Source organism: Paroedura picta, chromosome 8, assembly GCF_049243985.1.
Source record: "Paroedura picta isolate Pp20150507F chromosome 8, Ppicta_v3.0, whole genome shotgun sequence".
Lineage (NCBI taxonomy): Eukaryota > Metazoa > Chordata > Lepidosauria > Squamata > Gekkonidae > Paroedura > Paroedura picta.
Genome location: NC_135376.1, coordinates 44,891,719 through 44,917,437, shown reverse-complemented (window position 1 = coordinate 44,917,437; position 25,719 = coordinate 44,891,719). Strand labels below are relative to the sequence as shown.

General features: G+C 44.7%; 1 long non-coding RNA gene across 1 annotated transcript in view; it reads left to right on the top strand.

Moving 5' to 3' along the window:
* The window catches only part of LOC143842627 (uncharacterized), a 29,025-nt gene extending 9,152 nt beyond the window's left edge, over window positions 1-19,873 (top strand). Inside the window, exon 3 of the long non-coding RNA XR_013233236.1 lies at window positions 19,735-19,873. This is a non-coding gene — a long non-coding RNA (uncharacterized LOC143842627). The remainder of the gene's footprint in view (window positions 1-19,734) is intronic.
* Window positions 19,874-25,719: the final 5,846 nt, after the last annotated feature.

The window sequence follows — 25,719 nt, the reverse complement described above, 5'->3', positions numbered from 1 at the left end:
GAGAGGAGCAAAAAAACTCAGCCTACCATTGGTTATAAAATCCAGCCATCTCCACAGTGAATTATGAGATGTGCCACCTGCAAAAGAGGCTGGAGGTCTTTAATCAAAGTGAAAACTCTGTCATATTACAACACGTTCCTTTCAGTTAAGGTAATTGGGTTCAGCAAGAGGCTAAGAGGAAAAGTTGGTGATGACACAGGCGTCTATCATCTTTTACCTTTCAAATATCTTGCCCTCTGAGATGGCAGCAGCATCCTCCCAAAAAGGCTTCCTGTCCTCACACCTGTCTTTTTGACCACAGTGGTGTGAGCCAGAAAGGCTGCCATCAGTCACTCAGCCTCCATTCCATCGGTACATCTCCTGCCCTTTGTCTGTTTGCAGGGAAATCAAGAAATAAGCACTGGTGCAATCAGATTGTGAAACAAGACATCAATTTCCCACCACAGAATAGGGGGCATCCTTAGAGGCTCAGTGATATCTATTATTTTTATTGGTGTTGTTGTTGTAAATGTTTGTCTGTCTTTTATTCCTATAACAATCTGAGAACATGAAAGAAGCGTATGCTAAAGGCATGATCCTTGGTGGAAGCCAGAAGACATCTTGGCCAGGCCTCCAGCATCTATTGTTAAAGTTCTTCACTCCCCTAAAGGTCTCTACCATCGATCTAGGCACTGTGTCTTCTCCTGGATTTGTTTCAGATACCCTATGGGAGCCAGCTTGGTATATAGTGGTTAAGAGTGGCGGACTCTAATCTAGAGAGCCAGGTTTGATTCCCCGATCCTCCATATGCAACCAACTGGGTGATCTTGGGCTAGTTACAGTCCTGTTAGAGCTGTTCTCACAGAGCAGTCCTGTCAGAGCTCTCTGCCCCACCTACCTCACAGGGTATCTATTGCGGGGAGAGGAAGGGAAGGAGATTATAAGCCTTTTTGAGACTCCTTCGGGTAATGAAAAGCAGAGTATAAAAAACAACTCTTCTATTCTTCTTTGTTTTTTTCCTGCAGCTGTCCCCAAAAATAATTTCCAAGGGGGAAAAACCAAAGCTACAGCTTAGTATGAACATTAAGATTTGCATAATTGATTCCAGTCACAGAATATGGATATTTTTCTTAAACTATACCCCTTAACCTGTGATTGATGTTTATTAGAGAAAACAGTCTCAAATCAAAGTCTGCACAGAGACAATAAAAGTTAGAAATAAGAATTAAAACTGGCCACAGTGATTATTAATTAGTCTGTAGAACTCAATGATATTGTATTTTAAGGCAAGAATTTATTATTATCTAAAAGAGACAGATCATATTCATGGATCAGATTATAGTACTGTGGTTTTTATTATTCATATGAATAAATAAATCAATAATAATCAATAGATATACTTGAATAATGAAACATTTTAAAATTACAAATTAAATTAAAATGGGAACGTTATTTGTCATGTGACTGGTCATGGGTAAATAATTTCAGTATTCATTCATCAGTGACTGATTAGCCCACTAAGCGAAATTTAAAGTGGAGATTTACTTTAAGTTTTAATTGGAATTGAAAGAATTTCTTTTCTTGAATCAAACATATTATTTAAGATATATTTGGGGTTTTTTTAATGCTTGTTACATTTCCTCCCCACAAAAATCTAAAGCAGGATACAATTAAATCAGTAAAAATATTATCACTAATTTGAACATATAGTCAAGAGCATTTTAAAATCAAGCTCTGCACAGCAAAGGGGGAGATTAGCATCCCAAACATAAAATGAACATATGTTTTTCCTGGCAGGCAGGAGGTGCCAGGTTCAATCCTCAGCATATCCAGTTAAGGATCAGGTAGTGGGTAATGGGAAAGACCTTCCCCTGAGACCCTGGAAAGCCACCACTAGTCTGAGAAGATAATACTAACTTCTGTGGATCAATAGTCTGGACAACATCTTTATATTCTTAAGGAAACCATCCTGGTAGTAGCCTGATTCCAAACAAATAGATTTTCCCTCTGGGCCAGTGTAAACCAAACAAAACTTTAGCCAGCAAAATAATGCAAAAACCAAGATTAATTTTGTTTTCTCATTTGCAGCAGATTTCCCAGTGCTTATATTAGGTTACCTCTATCAAGAACTTGAAAATGGGATAAAAATGAGTAGAAATTCTACCCAAAGATCTGAGAGACCATAGACTGAATCCCCTGCTTTGCGTTTGGCAATTCTGATTACTATGGGCAGTTCTGGCTTCAGCTTTATTACCTGTTTATATTCAGTGGAGAGAAGAGCCAGTGGAATTACATTGCAATACAAGGAGGAAGAAGAAGTAGAAGAGGAGGAGGAGGAGTTGGTTTTTCTGCCCTACTTTTCTCTACCAGGAGGCATCTCAAAGCGGCTTACAATCACCTTCCCTTCTTCTCCCCACAACAGGCACCCTATGAGGTGGGTGAGGCTGAGAGAGCCCTGATATCACTGCTCAGTGAAAATAGCACTATCAGGGCTGTGACTGGCCAAAGGTCACCCAGCTCGCTGCATGTGAAGGAGCAGGGAATGAAACCTGGCTCACCAGATTAGAATCTGCTGCTTTTATCCACTACACCAGTGGTCCGCTACCTTTCTGTGGCTGCGGACCGTTGCCACAGGGTGGGGGGAGAGGACGACCCGGGGCCCCGCGCATGCGCAGCAGCCCCGGTGCAAATGCTCATGCGCGGACTTGCCGTGCATGTGCGTTTGCGTCCAGTGGTGGCACAAACGCACACACGCGGCGGCGCTGCACATGCGCAAAACTGCTGTTTGTGTGCATTTGCAGTCCCGCCGGACGCAAACGTGCATGCGTGGCAAGTCTGCACATGCGTGTTTGTGCCGCCGGCATGCAGGCGGCTGCAGTTCCCTCTCCCCGCCCCTCTTCACAGGCCGCAAGCAAATCGGCCACCAAAGCAGCCGATTTGCTCGTGGCCTGGCGAGCTTCTCGCTGCGGGGGGGGCGGGGAGAGGGAGCCACGGCCCGGCACCGGGCCACGGCCTGGGGGTTGGGAACCATTGCACCACACCAAGCCAAAGAGCTCAGGAGGCCAAATTTTAGATGCTATGCATTTATTTTACCTACCAACATGTGTTCATGTAATTAACTGTTTTGTGGGGCTTTTTTTACAACAAATGACATTTGCTATGCATTTGGGATTATCATCCCATGTCAATTTGTTGAGGTCACATTTTGGATAACAACACTAGAACAGCCATAGTTCAGTCCTGGAAGTATTATTCTGTTCACAAATAGTACATCCTCTTTAATGTGATTTTATGGAAGTCACAGATTCTTGTTGATTATTGTCTTTGACATCAACAGCAATGTGACATACCTTCTTCCTCTTCCAATGGATTTATGCTGGTGCAGCACATTGGAACCTTTTTGTTACTTGTTTCTCATCTTATCTTCAACACTGCATCGCTTCAAGCAGACAGCTTGTATCTTTAATTTTTGTAAATAGATACAAACCATAGGAACTTAATAAATAATAATAATGTTTTATATTATGAATATACATTAGTATTGCTTACAATTACAAAAGAGACATAATATCAGAGTCCAGTAGCACCTATAAGACCAACGAAGCAAGCACTCGAAAGCTCACGCCTTGAATAAATCTTTGTTGGTCTTAGAGGTGCTACTGGACTCTGATTTTATTGTGCTACTTCAGACCAACACTGCTACCCATTTGAATCTATCCAAAAGGGACATAGTTTAGGGGTAGGACACTTTCTCTGAATGTATAAAGTTCCAAATCCAATCCCTGGTATCTCTAGATCAGGCTTTCTCAACCAAGGAACCCTGGAGTTTCTTCATAGCCCTGGAAGGGTTTCCCCAGTGGGTGGCCGTTAATTAATTTTCTATATATTTTAAAAACATGTTAACTGTTTATCAGGAGATATGGCCACATATGGTCATGTCGAACCACCCACCCCTTCCAAAATGGCCAACAATGTGCCTGGAGGGGGTGGGAAAGGGAGAAGCCCCAGGTGGGCTTGTACACAGCTGTGCTTCCCAACTATATTCGGCATGATCACACCATTACTGGGAGTTCTCAAAGGCTGAAGAATGTTTCAGGGGGTTTTCAACAGCAAAAAGGTTGGGGAAAGCTGCTCTCGATGGATCTCAGTCTGCTGGGCTGGGGAAGGGGCCAATGTCTGAGATCCTACAGAGCTGCTGCCATCAAGGTAGTAGACAATGTTAGGTCTAATTTGGTATAAGGCAACACCATACATCTGTATTCTAGATTTTTTTTAAAAAAAGAACTACATTTTAGAAGAGCAACATTAATTATACATTCACACATACAATAAAAAGGACAACATTTTACTTCCATGTCCAACTTTTGTTTTTCTGCTAAAAGTGATGTTCCTTTCCCCATCTGGCTGCAAGAGCCAAGAACAAGACCAAGATCCCTTCCCAAAACATAGAGCCAATCCTGGTTTTCCTCCTCTCCATTGGAGCAGAAGGTGCTTCAGAAGATCCCAGGAAGCATTGCCTTAGCATTTGTAGGGAATGTGTATTTGAAATGTTGCTTCTCCCATAAGAAGATGCTTCTTATGCTGGATGGAGCCTTCAAATACTACATTATTCTCATTGGACCCATTCTCTCTGGCAACCATTCTGTGATTGTTCCTACCATGACTACCACCTCTGCTATGGCATCAATTTTGTTGTGACACCTATAACCTTTTGCCAAATCCCAAAATATCCCACAGGCTGAACAAAGTTGGAGACTTCAGCCCTAATTAATAGCTATGAATATTGTTTTTACTGATCTGCCTTATATTTTGTATTCTGTCATTTTTCAAAGCCCAGGACTTTTGAGGAATGCAATTAACCAAACAGTGGTAATTCACCCTACAGAGAACCACCGGGCGGGGGGAATCACGTGGCAATATGTACCAAGTGGACCTTTGCCACAATTACACATTACAGTTTTACACATAGCAGTATAATATTTTTTAAATGTAGCCATTAATAAGATAATTTCTGAGCTAACCCTAGATCAGTGGTCCCCAACCTTTTTATCACTGGGGACCGGTCAACGCTTAACAATTTTACTGAGGCCCGGAGGAGGGGGTAGTCTTTTGCCGAGGGACGTTGCCGCCGCCTGAGCCCCTGCTCCACTTGCTTTCCTGCTGGCACCCCTGACTTCCCGCTGCCCACTGGGGGGTGCTGCCAGCAGCAGCTGCACAGTGCCACACCTAGGGGGAGCCCCAGCCATGGCGGCCCCAAACAAAGGTGAGCCAGCAGCAGAGTGGTAGGGCAGCCCGCAAGGCAGCTTCCAGGGAGGAGGAGGAGGAGGAGCCATGGCCCGGTACCGACTGATCTATGGACAGATACCGTTCTGCGGACCGGTCCATGTCCCCGGACCGGGGGTTGGAGACCGCTGATCTAGATATCCGGAAAAATAAATTCACAGAGTAATTCAACATGGATCACTGGTAGTTTTCAAGCAGCAACTGCACAGATATCATAGATGTTTTAGGCTGATCCTGAATTGAGCAGGAGGTTGGACTAGCCCCTTCCAACTCTATGGCTCTATAAGAATCTGTGCTTTAAAAACTGTAAAGAAGCACAGGTCTCTATTATTACACGTGCATTTTCACCTTCCCCCCAAGCCATGATGTAGTAGAAATTTACTAGAATGCCGCGTACAAATGCATGTTGTACTTAGCCAGGAGAGAAGCAATCTAGAATGAGGGTGCCCCTCTCAAGGGTTTCCCATTATGAGACATCTTCCATTGCTTTCCCATCCTTGTTACAGCTCCACCCACCTTCCTTTGGGGCCTTTTTAAAGCTCCACTTGCTCAAGCCCTCAGCCCACTCAGCTTCTCACTGTTTGAAGAGTAGGTACAAAACTGTGAAATGTTTAGTGTCTTTCCTAATAAAGGATGCTAGAGTGAAAAGATTATAGCACAACTGAGGGGGCTGGAGAGGATAACTTACAAGGACAGATTTTTAAACTGCTGTTTATGGGAACAATGAGTCCACGAAGGAAGTGACTGCAGGCTACAAATATCTGCAACACATTAGCAGCCAAGAGCAGGAAGGATTATTTCATGAGCTGGACGGGGGTGCGAATGGGATGGATTTCAGGAAATCATGCCTGTCCTAGAATGAAGCACCCCATCAACAAGTAGGGCGATAGTTGATATGTAAAGCACAGGCTATTAAAAAGGACTAACTGAGGGCTTTATTCCTTCCTTCAGCTCCAGGCTTAACCCAAACCCAAACCAAGAAATAAAACACAGGAGGAAACAAACAAGGAAAAGATTGCACAATCTACTAAATAAAGCGATAGATTTATAATCCAGGTGGCTGTGGTTAAAAATCTCATCTCTGCCCATAGCCTCACATTGAGCAAGTTACTATTTCTGCCTTCCCTACCACCCCTGTGAAATATAAAGACGATGTTGGACTAATTTATGGGGCTGTTGAAGGAATGTGGCAATGAATGTGAAGTTCTTTAAAAATTAAATACGCATAGTATTATATTAACAATAATTATTATTATAAGCAGCATTAGATGCACATTTGATGCTGATCAGAGTATCCACCTATACCCACATTCAGACCATTTGCCTCCTGCAAGCATTGCTCTTCTACAACAGCCTGAAGCATCCCATTAAACCCAACCTCAGGCTGTCCCCCATCCATTCAACTACATTGCTGCCTTTTTAAAATTCATCATTAAATCCTCTGGTTTCTGCTTTATGCATTTCAATTTCTGTTTAAGCAAACTGTTACCTGCCCTCCGTCAGTAAAAGAAGGACGCAAACCACAATGAACACAAGGCAACACTGCTGCTGTCACTTCACATTAGGGAGCAGACGGACCAGAAAGGCCATTGAATAATTTCCTGACAGATCTGGTGGAGTTTACTTTGAGCCGCATTTATTTATTTATTTATTACTGGAACTTATTAAAATAGACTTCACAGTGTCATTTGAGCTCAGGGTGCTTGAGACATGAGGCTAGGGTTGAAAAACTGAAGAAGACAAAGGAAGAACTGTTGAAAATAGTTTAACCTTGATCAATACAGAAGAATAATCAGTTACTGCTATAAAAAAGGAACATATGCAGGATCACAAACCCTGCTTAAGCCCCCCAAATTATTACCTGCTGTGTATCAGCCCTATGGAGCCACTATTTGTATCCCCACATTGCTATAGACACCCTTGGATATTTCCATGCATCTTGGTCCTCCTAGAAAAAAAATGCCACCCATATTTCTGTGAAATAAGAAAGAGAAGGAAATGCAGAATGCAAGTATCTGATTGCCACAGACAGGTAAGTATCAAAGCGGTCTTCTCCCCTAGCAGAATTGCATGCAATGGCATGTCATGGGGAACACTGTAACATTAGTGATGATTGCAACAATCTTTATCCACAGATATTTCCTGTGTAGATGTAATATTTATAGGAGAAATGAGTCATATAAGTAAGGACAATACAGGGAAGTACATTTAACTTTAATTAAGAGGTAGCATTCAGAAAGGAAATAATCAAATCCAAGATGAACATATCCTTTTTGCTAACCTTCAAAGGGAATTTTATCAGAATGAAATTATCTTCTGCTTTAGGATCCAAATGTCACCTTTTCTGGTGACACTAGTAGCTGTTTTCAATTTGCATTTATCCACAATGTCAAATTTCTGTTTCTCAGAGGTGGTGAGTAGGTCACGGAGGGGATATGTGCTTGATAGGGGTGATATCCAACCATAACCTTTAGTCTATATTCATACTGCACAGCGACATTTGAGTAGCACCCAGTATTTCCTTGTATGTATTGTTAGTCTGCTGACTTAAGAGAGGTCGTTAGTCTATAAAAGCAGACACTTTCTTTGAGCCATTCTAATTATTTCATATTAGTAGGAAAGGGCAAATGTCCTGCTTTCAGGTAGGCTGAAGCAGAGGTTTTGATCTAAGTCTTTCCACTCAACCATCTAGGAAGCCGTCTGCATCTCAAGCACCTTTAGGGAAAGAGGAAAATGCTATGTGTGTACACTCTGTAAGGCAGAAAGGTTGCTTGGTGTAGTGGTTAAAAGCATGGCTTCTAAACTGGCGAGCCAGGTGTGATTCACTGTTCCTTCACATGCAGCCAGCTGGATGACCATGGGCTAGTCACAGTTCTGATAGTGCTGTTCTGATTGAGCAGTCCTGTCAGAGCTCTCTCAACCTCACCTACCTCACAGGGTGTCTGTTGTGGGGCGAAGAAGGGAAAGGTGGGTTATAAAAACCAACTCTTATGTGAAACTCCTATAACACAGTATCAAATATATACTGATGATAATCATAATGATGATCGATTATAGAAAGTCAACATAAGACCAATTTGAGAACATTCCTGCCACAAGTCTCCTGAACAGATCTGAAAACAGTTATTTACTTACCAATTTCTGAGGTTTTTGTAAGTAATTACTTCCATGTTTTAAGATGAAGGGGTATGCACTTTTAGCAAATCCAGATGGTTTGAGTACTCCATTTGATATAGCCCTTGGTTAAACATTCCAATTCCTTTATTTATTTTTAAAAGACTATAAGTCAGCCAAAACATTTAATAACATTCCACCCCCCCAGGCCACCTAAAGAAGGATCCTGTGCAACTCAAAAGCTTGCTTCCATCATATTGTTAATTGGCACAGTAAAGGAATTGCCTCACTTGCTTTGTGTTTTCCTCTGGATCACATAGGCTGAAATCCATAGCTAGCAGGGAAGATCAAAGTAAAGGACCTGGATAAAGAGAGATAGAGAAGGCAGCATGTTGACAAGCAAGGCAGATAAATTAGTATCTCAGAGAGGGGGGAAAAACCCTCCTCCCACTGACTGGGCTTATGCAAAGTAACAGGCACCTGCCTTGGGCTGGGGGGGGGGAAGTTGGTTGTAGCAACAGCTGGTAAAAGGCCTAAATATGATTAATTAATGCTGCAGGGGGGAGAAATCACAGACGCAATTAAGATTTATGGTAGGGTGGGAAGATGCAGGACATAGAAGAAAAAGGGAGGAAGCAGATGAGAGTGCTTAATAACTTTCCATGCTAAAAGGTATACAGAGGAGGGCACCTGAAGCTAGCAAAAAACTGAAGGACTTTGTACATGTGTTCACCGGGATATCACAGAGAGGGTGAGGCCATCAGAACAATACATCACGTCATCTTATGGCTAGGAGGTAGATGACTGTCAATCTATGTGGAAGCCTTCACTTGCTTCCTGGGTAAGATGGACTGTATGGAGTATTAGCAGGGTAGCCACAATGTCAAATTTACTTTGAAATATATATCTCAGAACCATAGAGGAGTGGAGATCTCCAGGAATTACAGCTGGTCTCCATATTATAAAAATTAGTTCACCTGGACAAAATGGCTGCTTTGGAGAGCTGACTCTGGCATTATACCCTGCTGAGTTGCCTCCCTAAAGCCCTTCCTCTAATCTAGAAGAATCCCCCAGCCTGGAGTCAGCAACCTTCCTGCACATTCCATTGTGACAGCTGGGCCTGTAGGGGTGGTTTATAAATTTGATAAATAAACAAACAAACAAACAAATATTGCCACTGCCTGACACACAGGGCCACAGCTATATACGTTGTGGTTTAGGAAGTCTTTAAGCTAACTCTGATTTGCTTGATTCATGTGTACTGTGGGTACACTAAAGGTTTCCTAAACCAAAAAGTCTTCCATCATGGTTCTGTGTGTTAGTAAAGAAGGGAGTGTACGACTGAGTGAGAGTAAACCAGGCTCTGAGTTTTCCCATAACACCTGAATACAGACCAACAGCAGAAGAACCCAGTGCCCCCCCCATTCTACTTCTTGATGGCCATGTTGCCACGCTGCATGTCCCTCATTCAAGCCATCCCATACCAGCCTGCAACACACCTTTGAATGCCAACTTAATAGCTCTTCTATCAGGCTCCCTCTCTCCTCAGCCCTGCAGTGCCAATGTAAATCAGTGAGGAGAGTACCGGGAAATCTTGTTCCAGCTGCACCGTGTTGCTCCACAGCCATAAGGGCCCCCTCAGTGGTGTTTCTCTACTAAGCTTCCATTTCTTGCATTTAATCACATGCACACATCTGTGGGCTCCAGCAGAGTCAGCGAAGCAGGGAGCAGCAGGTGGAAGAAGCTGCTGAGTCTGGTCGCACCATGCAAATGGGACTGAGGAAAGCAGGGAGGGGAGAATGGGCCTAATTTGCTGGAGGGCTTTGGTGGATCACTGCAGAGACAGAGCAGAGGCCACGGCTTGGGGCTCAAGCCCACCTGCATGCTATGAAGGTTCATTTCCAGAAGAATGCCTCCTTCAGCGTTCAGCAGCAAACAGGTAACTTTAAAGTTGTCTAAAAATAGGTACAACTGGGCTCAGCAGAACAGCCTCTGTCATTGTTTCACCTTGTGTGATACAATCTGTGGCCCATGCTGGCACCAAGAATGGCCTTTCTCTGAAATATAGAGCAAGGGAAAATCAGAATTCATGCAAACTCAGCTCCCAGGGCATTTGAATTGTGTAAGCCCCTGCTCAAGAGCTCCTTAAGCTGTGCATCAAGAAGCTGCAGGGCAGGAAGAGGCAACATAAAGTGTATGGGCCAAATCAAGCCCCCTCCCTATCTGCAGCCCTGCAGGAGGAATTCCAAATATACATTGTTTGTGGACATTTCCCACCTTTTTAGAGAACATTAAAGGCAAAACTAAGACCAGCAACAACACCATTGGGGATGAGAAGGTTCTTGTATCATCATGACTGCATCTGCCCCCATGGCTGGATTTAGAGGTATCAATGCATTTGGCCTGTTTTTCCAGCCTGTTTCAGCCAGCCAGCCAATGACATTATATGGTCCATATGTGTTGGAGATTATCTCACTGTGAACTGCTGCAAGAGTGAAAGCGTTGTGTCTGTTGCCACAGACAAGGTAGAGAAATGATCAAACAAAAGGGCAGAGAGAAAGCAAACACATGTGCTACTGAGAGAAAAAGAATGAAAAGGAAGAGAAAAGTTAAGAGATACCTGAGGATATGCTCAAAAAAGACAGAGTATGCTACGTATGCCAGCCTCCAGGTGGGACCTGGGGAATCCCCATAATCACAGCTCATCTCAAGACTACAGAGATGACTTCCCCTGGATAAAATGGATGTTTTGGAGGGTGGGCTCTATTTCTGTATCCCACGGGGGCTCCTGTCCATCCCAGGCTCCATCCCCAAATCCCTGGGGATTTCCCAGCCTGGATCTGACAGCCATTCCTCTCCATTTTCCACTGGAGGCTGGGGTGGGGAAACGTGCCAAGGGCCAACCTTAAAGTATGTTAAAAGGTGCATAAAGAAATAAAATTTTTAACACAACATTGTAACTGAAAGAATAACATTTCCCCCATGGTTAACCCAGAAAAATGTCCCTCTCGAGATAGTAAAAAACATAACGTGGTCTCAGAGTGGTTTAGCTTCTATATTTTCCCTGGAGGTCGAACTCTGATTAAGAGAAATGTTGTTTGCTCCTAGTGGTCTTTGCTTTCTGCCATTTTTCACTCTGCAGTCAATCTTTGGTATCTTTGCATTCGGTGGGGCAGGTTTAAAAAATGTTTTATTGTTGTTGCGGGTCCCTATAGCAATGCGGAAGTTTTCTTAAAAAAAAAAATTGGGGACTTAGGGGGGACGGGGATGTTTGAGTCCCCAAAGCCACCACTGAGAGGGAGTTGGTGTTGATTGACATCTTGAGGACCAGGGGGAAACCTGCTGCTTCATCAGGAAGGGAAAAGTTGTGATGAGACAGCAGCATAATGCAGGAGGGGTCTCCCATCAGGAAGTGGCCAAATGCACTGTTCACTATCGTGCTTTTACAAGCAGGAGGCAGCATGCCTTGTCCACCTCCATGTGGAAATTCTTTTAAACATTGCTAAAACTTCCATTAAAAAATACTGTGTAATTTGGTCTTTGCCCTAATTATAATGGGATTGCAAATGTGGAGAATAAAAATATAAGCTCTTGCTCATTTATATGTGTTTATATGTGCTTTAACAGATGCATATCTTAAATTGCTCATGATTAGCCATCAGATGGTGATTTTTAAAGTCTAGCAACCCCTGACCCCACCCTCCAGACCCAGTAAGGCTGGCTTAAAAACAGCCAGGTGGCAACCATATACTCCGTGGGACAGACAGAGGTAAGGCTGATGAGATCATGGCCATAAAGTGCTTTGTAGGTTTTAAGCCCCGTGTGAATTGTTTCAGTTTTTGCTCTACAATTATATACTGCTGCTCAGAAAGGTAAACTGGGAAAGGGAATGGCCACCATGCAATGGCATATCATGCTGCTTCAGCACAACATTCATTCTGAATTCCTCATAGCCGTGTCCGCTCACGCAATGGTGTTTTAGCACAGCCCACTCGGTGGTATTTCATTATAGTGAGAGGAGATGTTCAGTGCTGCTGAATATCTAACTTACTAGGAATTCATATATTACAAATATGTATATTGCAATATGCACACACATGTGTATATAATATATGAATTCTTACTTTTAATGGGTACTCCAAGGCATCGGTCCGCAACCTTCCGGTTGCCGCGCGGACCGCTGCTCCGGAGTGGCAGGAGAGGGCGGCCCAGGCCCCCGCGCACGCGCGGCAGCCCCAGCGCAAACGCGCATGCGCGGACTGCCGCGCACACGCGTTTGCGCCCGGCAGGGGGCGCAAACGTGCGTGCACGGCAGTCCGTGCATGTGCGGCGGTCCGCACATGCGTGTTTGCTCCGCCGCCATGCCGGCGGCCGCAGCTCCCTCTCCCGGCCCCTCCGGGCCGCCAGCAAATCGGCCGCCAAAGAGGCTGATTAGCTTGCGGCTCGGCAAGCTTCTCTTCCCCCCCCTCCCGAAACAAGAAGCTTGCCGGGCCATGAGCTAATCGGCCGCTTTGGCGGCCGATTTGCTCACGGCCTGGCGAGTTTCTCGCTTCGGGGGGGGCGGGAAGAGGGAGCTGCGGCCCGGCACCAGGCCGCAGCCCGCGGGTTGGGGACCACTGCTCCAAGGAATTCAGGGGGCACATCTGGTTCTTCTTCCCTCCTCTTCTATATTTTCCTCACAACAACCCTGTGAAGTCACCCACTGTCTCCCTAAAGGCAACACCCCCCCCTCACATACACACAGGGGAGAGGCAACCCAGGAGGCTCCCATCCTTGGAATCTTGTACCTCTGATGTACCAAAAGGAGAAAACAGTCACTAGAGTTCCTCCCCCATTTCAGAAAGCATATTCTCTGCCATCAAAGAGAACTTTAAAACTAGCCAACATACCGAGGCAATAAAATGCCAGTTAAGTCCAGGAGATCCCCAAGGCACTTATTGTCAAGGGCCTGTTTTGGATGCCTGGCAATTACTTTAAATTCAGCCAGCCAGTAATCTGTGAATGATGAATTCCCCTCCCAGACTGATAAACTGATCAATGGCACCCAGGATGAAAGCAGGTATCCTGCCCATAGAGGCAGAACTCTGGGCATCAAGTCACATCCTGTTATTGACAGTCTTACTCAGGTCTTGCAAACAAAGGGCTGCAACTTCTGAGTCAGTCCATCTGATCTAGAACCCATTAATTTGTCTTTTTGGCAGTCCACAGTATCTACAAAGCTTCTCCAACACCACATTTCAAATGAACCAACTTTCATCCTTCTATCTTGAAGTTTCAACATGCCTAACCATGTTTTAAATTTCCCTTTGATTTATGGATCTTTATTTTGTCCTCTCCCACTTCATTTCATGCTCCTAGCCCAAATCTTCTGACAATATTTGATTCTGCTTTGTTTCCTACTTTTGTGTTCCAGTCACTGTTGATTAGCACATCTTGTTTGTAATCAGTTTCTTCATGGGCAGTCGCATAAAAGCTTTTAATTTCTTTCTCATCTGCATCTGTAGTTGGGTGTAAACTTGAATTATGGTTTGCTAAAAGGTTTTCCATTGATATGATTTGGTCCGGCTTTTCATTCTATCCCCTGATTGCCTGTGCTACCTCTCCCCTCACTGTCAGAACAACCCAGTTTCTTTTGTATTTCTCATTTCCCAAGTATAGATGGGAAAGAGATAGATGGGAAAGATGGCTGCCTGAGCACTTCTCCTAAGGGGGAGCTCTTGGTCCGTATAGGGGGCTGAATGTATCTGCGTCCGGCAGAAGCAAGCAAGGTGCGCAAACCTTGCTAAATTCTCCTTATAAGAGTTTTGGAAAGTTCCGGAGCTCTAAAAAGGCCCGTTACTGATCTGTGGAGAGAGATTCCCAAGATCTTAAGCTATACGTGACTATTAAGGCCAAGAAGCAGTCTACCATCAGAGCTTTCTTTAACAAGGATCACCTTTTCTTTCTCATTCCTCTCTCATTTTCTGAACTGCTTTGAAGAGTCGTCAGAGTTCTCTAACTTCAAATGCCTGCTATCAACACTTTGCAATTTTCTGATTGAAAATGCCCTAATCCAGTCCAGTGTATTTCACTCATTGCCAGTTATCCTGCAAGGCTTCTTCTACCCCAACCACTATTGGAACAGTCTGTTCTCCTCTCTGGAAGGTGGTGACCCCTGGGTCAGGAATGTTCCTTGAGGTTTAGAGCAGTGGTCCCCAACCTGCGGGCCGCGGCCCGGCGCCGGGCCGCAAAGGCCATGGCGCCGGGCCGCGGCTCCCTCTCCCCGCCCCCCCCACCGCAGTAAAAAACTTCCCAGGCCGCAAGCTTGCGGCCCGGGAAGCTTCTTATTGCGGGGAGGGCGGGGAGAGGGAATCAGGGCCGGGCCGCGCCTGCGCGGCCCGATCCGCGGGTGTGGCCCGATCCGCGGGCGCGGCCCGATGCGTGGGCGTGGCCCGCGCGGGCGCGGTCCCCACGGGCGCGGCCCGATGCCCTGCCAGTCCCCAGCCTAATAAAGGTTGGGGACCACTGGTTTAGAGGAAGAATCTCAAAAGTCCAGGGCTGAGCAAGAGGTTTTGCCATGTAGCCAGTCCCCAGGAAGGCCACAGTGGCACCTGTTGTTTCCTTGGGTACAGCGGGCTTTGTCTCTAGTTCTAAATAAAACTGTATTACTTAAATGTTCTTTGTCTCCCATTTCTGGGAATACAGTATCAAGTTTGGCCCATGTGTACACAGGCTTAAAGGTCTCCAAAGAAACACAGACCGCTTTAGATGCACTATAGAAAAGTTGTACCTGTGTAAAGGGAGCAGTTTCATGATAAGTAAGAATTTGAACCTGAGTCTCCACAAGTCTCCAGAACTTTGCCATACTGGCTTTCCTTATAGTATTTAAAGTGGCTCCTTGTTGCTTCATATTTTAAAATATATTGTAGATAGAATTCCTTATAATAAGTGGGAATTCCCAATTAGAACTTTTTCTCCTCTCTTCCCACTGGCTGCTGATGTGCAGAAAAATATGGTGTTATAATTTCTAATCCCCCTACTGACTCAGTTTGCACTGATTGCAAAACTTAGTACTTTTACCCAAGGGGATGAAAAGTCCTGGCTGTACTATCGAAAGCCCTGTCTCATTACAAGGACTTCTGGCCAACAGAGCCGTATCATATATTCTCTCTCATACTAACGTATTTTATAAGATGACTATAAATTAAGCCTCAAGTATTTTGCATACAGCGGACGCTAGCTGCCCTCCTGGCAGGGCCCTGGCCCACCCAGCCGCTCCCACCCTCCCCCGCTCCGTGGGATCCCAGCCTTGGCCCTGGGAAAGGAGCAGGGTCCCTGCCCTGTTCCCCGTGGTGAAGACTTGTACCCCCCCTCCCACCTGAGGCCCCACCACTTGCTCAGCCCTGGACTCTTGAGATTCTTCCTCTAAACCTGAGAAGCAAGGCCGGGCGCGCCTCCCCCCACCCACCCACCCAAGGCCGCCTCTTTCCCACCCCTGAAGCCTCTCCCCCACCCCCGAAGGCTTCTCCCCGCTCCACTCCCACCTGATTTCCCGGCTTCAGGGCCAGGAAAGAAGCAGGGCCGGGGTGTCGGAAACACGCCAGCCCTGCTTCTTGCCCGCCCCCCAAGGCTTCCTCCTGCCCCGCTCCGACTTGAGGGCCTCTGGGGCACTCCCACCTTATTTCCTGGCTTCGGGGCTGGGAAAAAAGCAGGGCCAGCGCATCTCCGATGCGGCCCTGCTTTTTTCCCACCCCGAAGGCTTCCCCCCAGCCTGCTCCCACTTGATTTCCCGGCTTCGGGGCCGGGAAAGAAGCTGGGCTGCTACATCGGAGTGACATTTGGGGGGGGACTGACATTCACAGCTCCCGATTGCCCCCCCCCCGAGTTTTTATCATGGACTCTGCTTGCCCCTTTCTCCTCCCACATAAGTCTTACTGAATTATTACTACCGCTCCCGTGGAGCGGTTACAGATTGTGAAAATAAAATGGAGAATATCAAAGCTACGTGCATCACACTGAGATCATTAGATAAGGGGTATGAAAAAATCAGGTTCTTAGCCAGCTTGGTATAGTGGTTAGGAGGGCTGACTTCTAATATGGCAAGCCAGGTTTGATTCCCTGCTCCCCCACATGCAGCCAGCTGGGTGACCTTGGCCTCGTCACAATATTGAGAGGGCTGTTCTGACTGAGCTGTAATATCAGGGCTCTCTCAGTCTCACCCACCTCACAGGGTGTCTGTTGTGGGGAGAGAAAAGTAAGCACCTTTGAGACTCCTTCTGGTAGAGAAAAAGCGGCATATAAGAACCAACTCTTCTACTACTACTACTTTGAATATATATCATATAAGGTGAGATCCAGCACTGAAAGTTGCGTCTGGAAATAAGCTGGCAGACAGGAAAGCTTATTTAATATGTTCATTATGGCAGGTTCCAATCAAGACTGGAGCAGCTGCATTTTTGCATCAGTTGACATTTCTGGACCATCTTCAAGGGCAACCCTGTGTTAGAGTAGAGCTAGCTGGATGTTACCATGTATTGGACTCTCCCATTTTGAAAGAATCTTGGTCTATTACTGGAAAACTCAGAGATGAGATGACTCTTACTTCGCTCCAGTATATCCCACAAACTCACTGAAACCAAAATATACCAACAGTGAACCATAAGATTTGGTTCTTGGACAGTCCAACGTCTATTCGTTGTTACCCGCCACGAGACTTAGGGGAGTGGCGGGCTGTAAATCAAAGTAATAATAATAATAGTAATAATATTCATGAACATAATATATAATATAGCCCCATCAATCTCTGCTCACTGCTAGTCTCCCTCTGGCCTCTTTCTGCTTCTCACATTCTTATTTCTCTATCACTCTGGTCTTATTTTTTCTTCTACTCATGATCTTTCTGGTGCCCTTTTAAAGGCAGTTTGCTTTCGTAGTCTACCCAGTAATGAGTGACCCCATCCTTTGCCAAGAAACAGGTCCAAGATAAGTCTTATTTTTCCTAGCATCACGCAAGCAGGCAACGTACCATCTCTATTGTCAAACCTCTTGACCAAAATAGCAAAACCAAGACTATCCTGGCCTTCCTTTTCTCCATCATGCTGCAAGTTTGTATGAGAATTCAACTATTGTTGAGACTGGAAGCTGTACTGGTTCACATTGATCGTATGACTAAACCCCCCTGAGCAAATTCATTGAACAGAATGTCCAGATTCAAGGAAAGGGGGGGGGGTAAAAATCTGAATATTTATTAGAACGGAGTGATAAAATGATTGCAATGGGAATGCAATGTTAGTCTGTCATAGCAAAAATCCAGTGGTCCCTTAAAGACTAATAACATTATTTCAGTATAATGCTTTCAGGAGGCACTGTCAAAGGAGTGAGCTCATTGAAATAAGTGTAGTGGTCTTCAAGGGACCACTGAACTGTTATTTTATTTTGCAACGGAAAGCAAGTGACAAATTCTGGTGAAGTCACGATTAATCATTACCTCATCCTTAGCCCCCATTTGCAATCCACTAGGGCTGCCACTCTGAAAGGGAGGAGGGGAATGAGAGGAAGTATATGGCTACATCTAATTTACATACATTTCCATGGGTTGAGACTCTAGAATCCCAGTCCCTATGCGTACTATTGCTAGTGCTGTGCTTACTATTGCTATATGTGCATTTTCCCTTGTGTACATGCCGCTCTCCCTAACCAGAGGCTTATCCGCCTCACACACCATGCATGCAAAGTATTCTGTGTGCAAGACTTGCTCTCACACTAAGCCTTTCTCTGGGTGAGCCCACAGATTCTCTAAAGGCACTTTCTGCACATTGATCTATGGAAACAGTATTGTTAGAAAGACAGTCCTGTGTGGTCCTGCCATTTTCCCTGGCAAAATCATGGCAACTTTCAGACTGCCTGCATTGGTGCCGCGAGGGGTCTGAACCCCTGCCCCTGGGACTACTAGCACCTGCAGTTGCAGATATCAGTCGCTGGCTTCCTGTCCTCTGAACTGTATAACATGAGTTGCCTTGGAAAAGATGCTGTGATGTGGACTATTTCTGGAGCATGCATGTGCTTTGTGTGTAGGAGGGGTATGGGACGAGGTAAATGGCATTGCCCCTGCAGATGCACATTTTCATTGATGGACAAACAGACAGGCTTCTCATTCCTCCCCAGTGGGAACCCAACACAACTTACAACCGCAGTGTCCCCCCTTCTCCATGCAATAGTCACAACAGCCCAATGAGTAGAGTTGCCACTCTCCAGGTGGTGCCTGGAGATCTCCTGCTGTTACAGCCGATCTCAAGGCAGCAGCAATCACTTCCCCTAGAGAAAATGGGCCGGAAACGGGCAGCCGTAGTCTGTTCAGTGGCTGATAAATGTGGCTCAGTATACTCCCTAATCTTGCTTGCAGAATGTTCTTGTTGCATAATGTCAATATTGCTAGCCCTTGGCCAGGACTAAATGAAAGAACAGATTCCCAGTTTTGCCATTTGCAAACTTTGTGCTCTTGGGCAAGTCTTTCCTTGTGGCTCTACATGAGGGAGTACTGTATGGCCACACCCTGGCTCTCTAGTGCCACAGTGCCCTCTTCTGGATAGGAAATAGAGCTGCTCCTCTGGGCTTCTATGCTGCCCTTGTAGCTGGAGATGTCAGCTTTTTGATTCAGCTGTGGCCAAGGGTCTTAATGGCAGGGGGAAAACGGATCCATAGACTCCATAGAGTGGCAACAGTGCCCCATGGGAGGGTCTATAACGGACTCCACTAGCAGCGTACGTCAAGGGTGCTCATTTAGCCTAAGGTGTCCGAGGCTCAGCTGGCTGTGTGTTGCTTCTAAGCACTTCACCAGCAGCCCCTGCACTATCCCTTTCCTGCACTCTTGCAAGCTGCCCATCAAGCTGATGTGTTCCATCACTCTCTTCCAGCTCCCTGACATAATATCTGTTGACAAGGGCAAGGATCTGGAGTGCCCCTGGTTGGGGCAGCTGGGGATGGGGCGGGGCGGGGTGGGGATGGAAAGGAAGGGTGAGGCTGTCTGCTCAGGGACTCCCATCCCCACCCCATGCCTGGTGAGGCTCTCTCATGCTTCCTCTCTCTCCCAGCTTTCTCCCTGCTGAAGAATTATGTAGCATGAAGGAAGCAGGCGCCACCATCTTGAACTGAGCGTGAACTTTGCTTTCTACATATAAATACAGATAGCAATCACACCCCAATCAGCGTGCAGGCTTCAGGGCATCGTCTCAGCAACTCTAACTTTCCCATTACGATAATGTGATTTTCACTCAGTCTGTAATATCACCAGCCATGAATAAAACAACTGGCTCCCTCTCTCTCTCTCTCTCACTTTCTCTGTCTTTCACTCCCTTCACATTCTTTGCATACTAATGACAGCTCAGCAGTACTGAAGAGCGGCGCTGGCTTTACCTGCCCCAGATGGAGAAGGGGACGTCATCTGCCGGCATCCCACGTCTCACCTGGAGCCAGCATAGGGTTGACAGAACAGCAGCAGGGCAGAGGGGATAAACCCAACTGCGAAGCTTTTTCTTTACGTGATTACCTGTAGTCTTTTACAAAATGCTGGCTTCTGCTTTCCCCCCCCCCCCTTAAAAATAAAAGTCAATTCCTCCTTTTCTCCAAAGAACTCAAGGTTGCATCAATGGGGTGAAGTTGTCCCCATCTGAGCTCTACGATTCGGTGAGACAAAGACTTGCTGAACTGGCCAGATCATGAGGCAGGGGGAGGCAAATCACCTCAAGTGACAGATTAGGCATGCAGTGGATTGTCTATGGTTTTGTTTGTTATATTTTCACATCATGAAGATTCAGGGGTAATTTTCTGTAGCAAAGAATATCTTAGGATGTCTCTGATGCAAGGCCAACAATTAACGTCATGCCAAATTGGTATTTGAACCAGTATGTGTGTGTGTTGGGTTGGTTTTATGGTTATCAAGTCACAGCCAACATGGTAATCCCGTTAGATTTCAAAGCAAGAGATGCTTAGAAGTGTTTTGCCATTGCCAGCCTCTGAGTAGCAACCCTGGACGTTCTTGGTGGTCTCCCATCCAAGTAATAATCAGGGCTGACCTTGCTTAGCAGTCAAGATTTGATGACCTCAAGCTACCCTGAAGCATCTAGATCAGAGCGCCTTAGTCTCTTTTTGGCCATTAAGTTTTAGCTGATTTATCAGGACCCCATAGGGATTTCATGGCAAGAGACATTCAGAAGTAGTTTGCCATTGCCTGCCTCTGGGTAACAACCTTAGAATGCTTTGGTTGTCTCCCATCCAAATACTAACCAGCACATAGCTTAGCATTAAAGTTCTGACAATTTTGGGCTACAATGGGCTATCCTGGTAGTCTTCCAGTTCGGTAATCTATCTGTCAGCCTTTATTGGCTCCCAGAAGGGGATGTGCTTCTTTGAAAATTAAATCAAATACTTCTCTTACTACGATATTCAGCAATGTGATCAGGATAGCCAGGCCTTATTCCAGAAGATGTCTTTACACTTGTAAGAGTTTGCAGAAGAGATTTTACCAAGTGCAGCTGTCCCCAGTGGATCACTGTGGTAAAAGGAATGGTTATACCCAATGAAATTTCCCTTGCAACACAACTTTTAAAGGCACATGAGCCCTCTTAGGGTCTGGGCTTGGCAACTTTTCTTCCCTACACATGGGTTTTTGGCTCTGCTTTTTGCTCCTGGAAGCACTGGATTATTTCCAAGTTTTCAGGTAGCTTCAACAACCATTTGGTTTATTTTTGCAGTTTCCCCATGCTTCCTGAAACCTCCTGATTTTCTTCCTGGTGCACCACTGAAGTGCATTTGCCTTCCCTCTGCCATCCACATTTCAGGGCTGCCATTTTGTATGGCATTTGAGCAGCTAAAACTTCTTTTGGAAGGATATGTTCACAAAGTGACTTGACCACTTGAAAGGAATTTTAAAATTGTGATGATGCATTTATTTCATTTACTAATAATTTGTTGTTAGCTCTTATCATTAATTACTTATTATGTGTTTTGTTGGGGCAGAGTATGCACCACATATCAACCAACAAACTAGTGAGGTGCTCTCAGACAAAACAACCAGGGAATTTCTCAAACATTTAGTGGGCTAAAACCAGAGGACCATCCCCAAAGGCAGTCTTCAGCAATTTAAGGAGCCCCTTAGAAGTTGCAATTACTTTGGTCTGAGGGAGGAAAAAGACAGGTACAGTGTCTGAGTTGGTCTTTTCCCACCTATAGGGCTAATTTAGCTCCTGAAGTTAAACCACCTGAGATGCATGGGGGAGGGGATGTGAAACAACCCTTTCTCCATTAACCCATTCCTGATCTTCAAAGCTGCTAATTAGCTTAAAATTATCCTAATTACAGATTTCACACAGCATGTCTGCTTCGACTCTGAATGCTACTCTAGACATGGTTACATGGTTCTTCCCTTTTCACACAACACATTTTCACATCAGCACTGAATATTTTAATAGTCTTTTGACTAAGCTACTGTTGCTGCTATGTTCTAATCCAACCCAACTTTTCCACCTCATGACATCTCCTTGCTTCAGATACTCAGTTTTATGATTACAGAACATGGTTCAATGTATCATTATATATCAGAGAGAGCTAATATAGTTTGGCTGAAAAAGAAATTGTTGATAAACCATACAGCCTTTTTGACATACATAATCAATCAGTAAACAATCTGATCATAGGATCCTTTCATTTCTGATACATAATTGTAGCTGGGCCTTTGAGAAAGGGAGGACATTTTGAACAAAGTACTCTTCAGTTAAGTCACCTTCTTTCTGGTTTCCCATTCAGAACACAACTAACTGAGTGAATTTCCACTATTTCTTTCTATTCATCGATTAGAATGGAAGAAGAAGAAAAGTTGGTTCTTATATGCCGCTTTTCTCTACCTGAAGGATGCTCAAAGCTTACAGTCGCCTTCCCTTTCCTCTCCCCACCACAGACACCTTGTGAGGTGGGTGAGGTTGTGAGAGCCCTGATATCACTGCTTGGTCAGAATAGTTTTATCAGTGTCATGGCGAGCCCAAGGTCACCCAGCTGGCTGCATGTGGGGGAGTGCAGAATCAAACCCGGCATGCCAGATTAGAAGTCCGCACTCCTAACCACTACACCAAACTGGCTCTCATTATCTCACAGAGGATAATTAATGGTACCAAATGTCAGCTGCTGGTAATGCTCTGATACTGGGCTGTACTGTGAAAAGGGAATTGCAAGCACTGAAAGAGTGTTCAAATGACAAGAAATAGCAGACAGAGAAGAAACAGCCATTTTCCCACAGACAGGTTTTTTTTTAATCTCTTAGGGGCTTTTTGCACGGCTTCAAAATCGCACAATGGTTGCCAATTGGAAACGCTATTGATTTGCCATAACGCACGACGTCGTAGACAATCTGCAACACTCCTGAAACCGATCAGCAAAAAGCGCTTCGTTGTAGCGCTTTCAGGGGAATCCCAAAAAGTGGATTCACCCTCCGGAAAGCGCTACACTCTTGCAAACAATCTGCAACACTAGCGATAAAGACCTGTGCGTTAACATTGTTGCGGTTTCTTCAAAGTCCCTCCTCCTGAGCCTGTCCTCCAAACTTCCGGCGAAGCGATCGCCATTTTTTTTTCTCCGAGCGAGCGGGGATAAACGCACCAGCGAGCCTCTTTCTGTTTAGAGGCTTCCCTGGCTTCAGTCCTTCACCTTTAGTCACTAAGCACAAACCACATAAAAGCCCGTTTGCTGAAATAAAGTCCCTTTATTTTTTACACATTAATTCAGCCGAAAATCGGGCCCGTGAGAGGGGGGGGGATTTTTTTTTTATCACTCGAGGCAGCGTGGCAACGATCATACGATCAAACGACAGCTCACATTAGGCAGCTGGATGGGTCTCTCCGTTGCAACGAATCTACACAGATTCGTTGCTATGGGTCTGTTTTTTTTTTAAAAAACCTTTCTTAAAGGGAAAGGGGCTGTTTGGGAGCATGCTAACGGCTGCCCATTGGCTGCTTGACGGCCAGGGGCGGGACGAGCTTGGCAATAGCGCTTCCTTTTCTGCTGAGACCGGAAGCTGTGGGAAACGCTACAAAACGCAACTGGATTCCACTACAAAGGCAGGTATGCATAACGACGAATTCCACTATTTTAAATGGCGATTTTTCATTCAGTGACCAATTTGCAACAAAGATCCCGGTGCGTAAAGCCCCTTAGAATTTACTAGGCCTTCCTTGCAGACACAGTTGTGGGGTATGCAGTAGCTGGACAAGCTATTCGATATTGATTGAATGGCAGCATGTCCACCAAGTTGGTGAGGATAAAAGAGCTAAGCACCACCCATTCCCACTTTACTGAGTCTAATCTATGGTGAGATAAGGTTGGCTACCCAGTTATCCTTCATTCACCCATCCGCCATTATTAGGTAGCCATATTTCATGCTGGGTTTGGTGTTTATTTTTTGTTTTATTGTCTTCTAGATCTGTCTCTCTGTACTTGGACATCAGATTCTAACTGCATAGTGGCTGTCTAGAAGTTGTATAAACCCCAGGGTCCTTTCAGTAAATCAATGAACACCAACAGCAAATAAATTAACATTAAGAATGAACTGCTTTAATTAAAATAGTAGCAGCCTTAACAAGCAGTGACTGCTTCTTTCACTTTTAGTTAAGTATTTGATACTGTGATTCAAAATAAAGAAATAATGTCCTATTTCACAGAACTACTTTTCAGCCAAGGAACAATCAAACCATATGATGTGGTTCTGTGCCACATGGTTGGTTTGCCCAATATAGATGCAGCTGGCAGAATTAATTCAAAAGAAGATCCGTAGCACAGGAGACAAAAGGAATATCTTCCTTTGCAATTTGGGATAAAAATGACTTTGAGGTGATGATTTTCATTGGGAAAATCAGTGTGATTTCTCATTTCTCATACTCATCCCCCCTTTAAATTGCAGTGCCAATGGCTACGTTCTGTTAAAATGATTATTTAACTACATCTTAAACTAACCCCAAAACCATGTAGGTAGTGAATGCAGTTGTCCTGGGATAATATGTGTATACTGACAAATCCTAGCAAAATCCTAGCAAAATCCTAGCAAAAACAAAGGCAGTGGTATTCTGTACTTGTTGAAACTTTCAAGTTATCTTCAAGTGCAACTCATGTAGTATAGTCATCAGATCCAGAGTTACAGAAGCATATATCAGTGTAACCAAGTCAGCAGAATCTAAAAGAAAGAAATTTATAGTATACGAAAATTTAAAAAACAACAACATTCCTAGCAACTGCTCAGCTTGTTTTTCCATTCACAAGGCTGGGTCCAGATTCATCATGAATTTATATTTGTGAGTTGGTTCGTGCCCATCCCTAATGGTTCTTATAGGTCTTATAGTTAATATTCGGCCATACTTATGCACATATATAGTTGTTTTCTTTTGTGAATAGAAATTATAAATAGCATAACCAAAGCCATTCCAAAATCCTTAGGTCTGTCCTCAGTGCCTCGGTATGCAGTTGTCATTCAGAGAGTTTAAAATGTCAGCGCAGTGCCTCACAGTTCTGGAGAAGATTAAGCAGCAAACACTGAAGGTTAAGCGTGATGCATACAATGGGCAGATGGGATAACCCAACTACATGGCGCTGCAGGATTCATTTTTAATATCAGAAAAGCTTAACATAGAATTTGGAAGTTAATGCAGCATAATGAATTTCTATGGAACTCTGTCTTCCTTCTGTCATGTATGCTAAGCAAATTCATGTATTCAGATTTGAGAACAAGGGAGCATATTCAAAACAGTCCTGCATTTGAGGAGACAAGAACCAGGAAGGTAGATCTAAAACAGGGCTAGCCTACTTCTATAGACTCAAGGGCTGCTCCTCCACATCAGGGGCCTGAAATCCTCAGCTCCATTATACAAGTAGCACCATTTATTAGTAAGGCTATGCTATTTATAGAGCACTTGTTCTCACATGCAGCCATACATGTAACAATGCATTTTTAATATCCAAAGTTCATGGGCAAACATAGGCACCCCTGAAGACCATGCCATTCTTCTCCCACAAAGTGCTTTCTAATCCAGCTATAAGCACCAGTCTTTCCTTTTTGAATTTAGAAATGTCTCAAATGCCATTTAAATTGCTTTCGTTAAAGGGGGTTCCTGATCCTTCCCTTAGGTTTCTGGGCTGACACAGCATTAAAATATCATACTGACACAGGAAGGGATAGCCAAAGTTATTCAGGAAAGAAGAAAACACGCTACTAGGGCGATTCAGTCACAGAAGGAAAATAAGAATGGAGGGAAAGTTGCCTCATAGCAGGTGAACCTATCCAGGTTTAAAAGAATCGAATATTGACATTGAAACTAGTGATTCCTTATT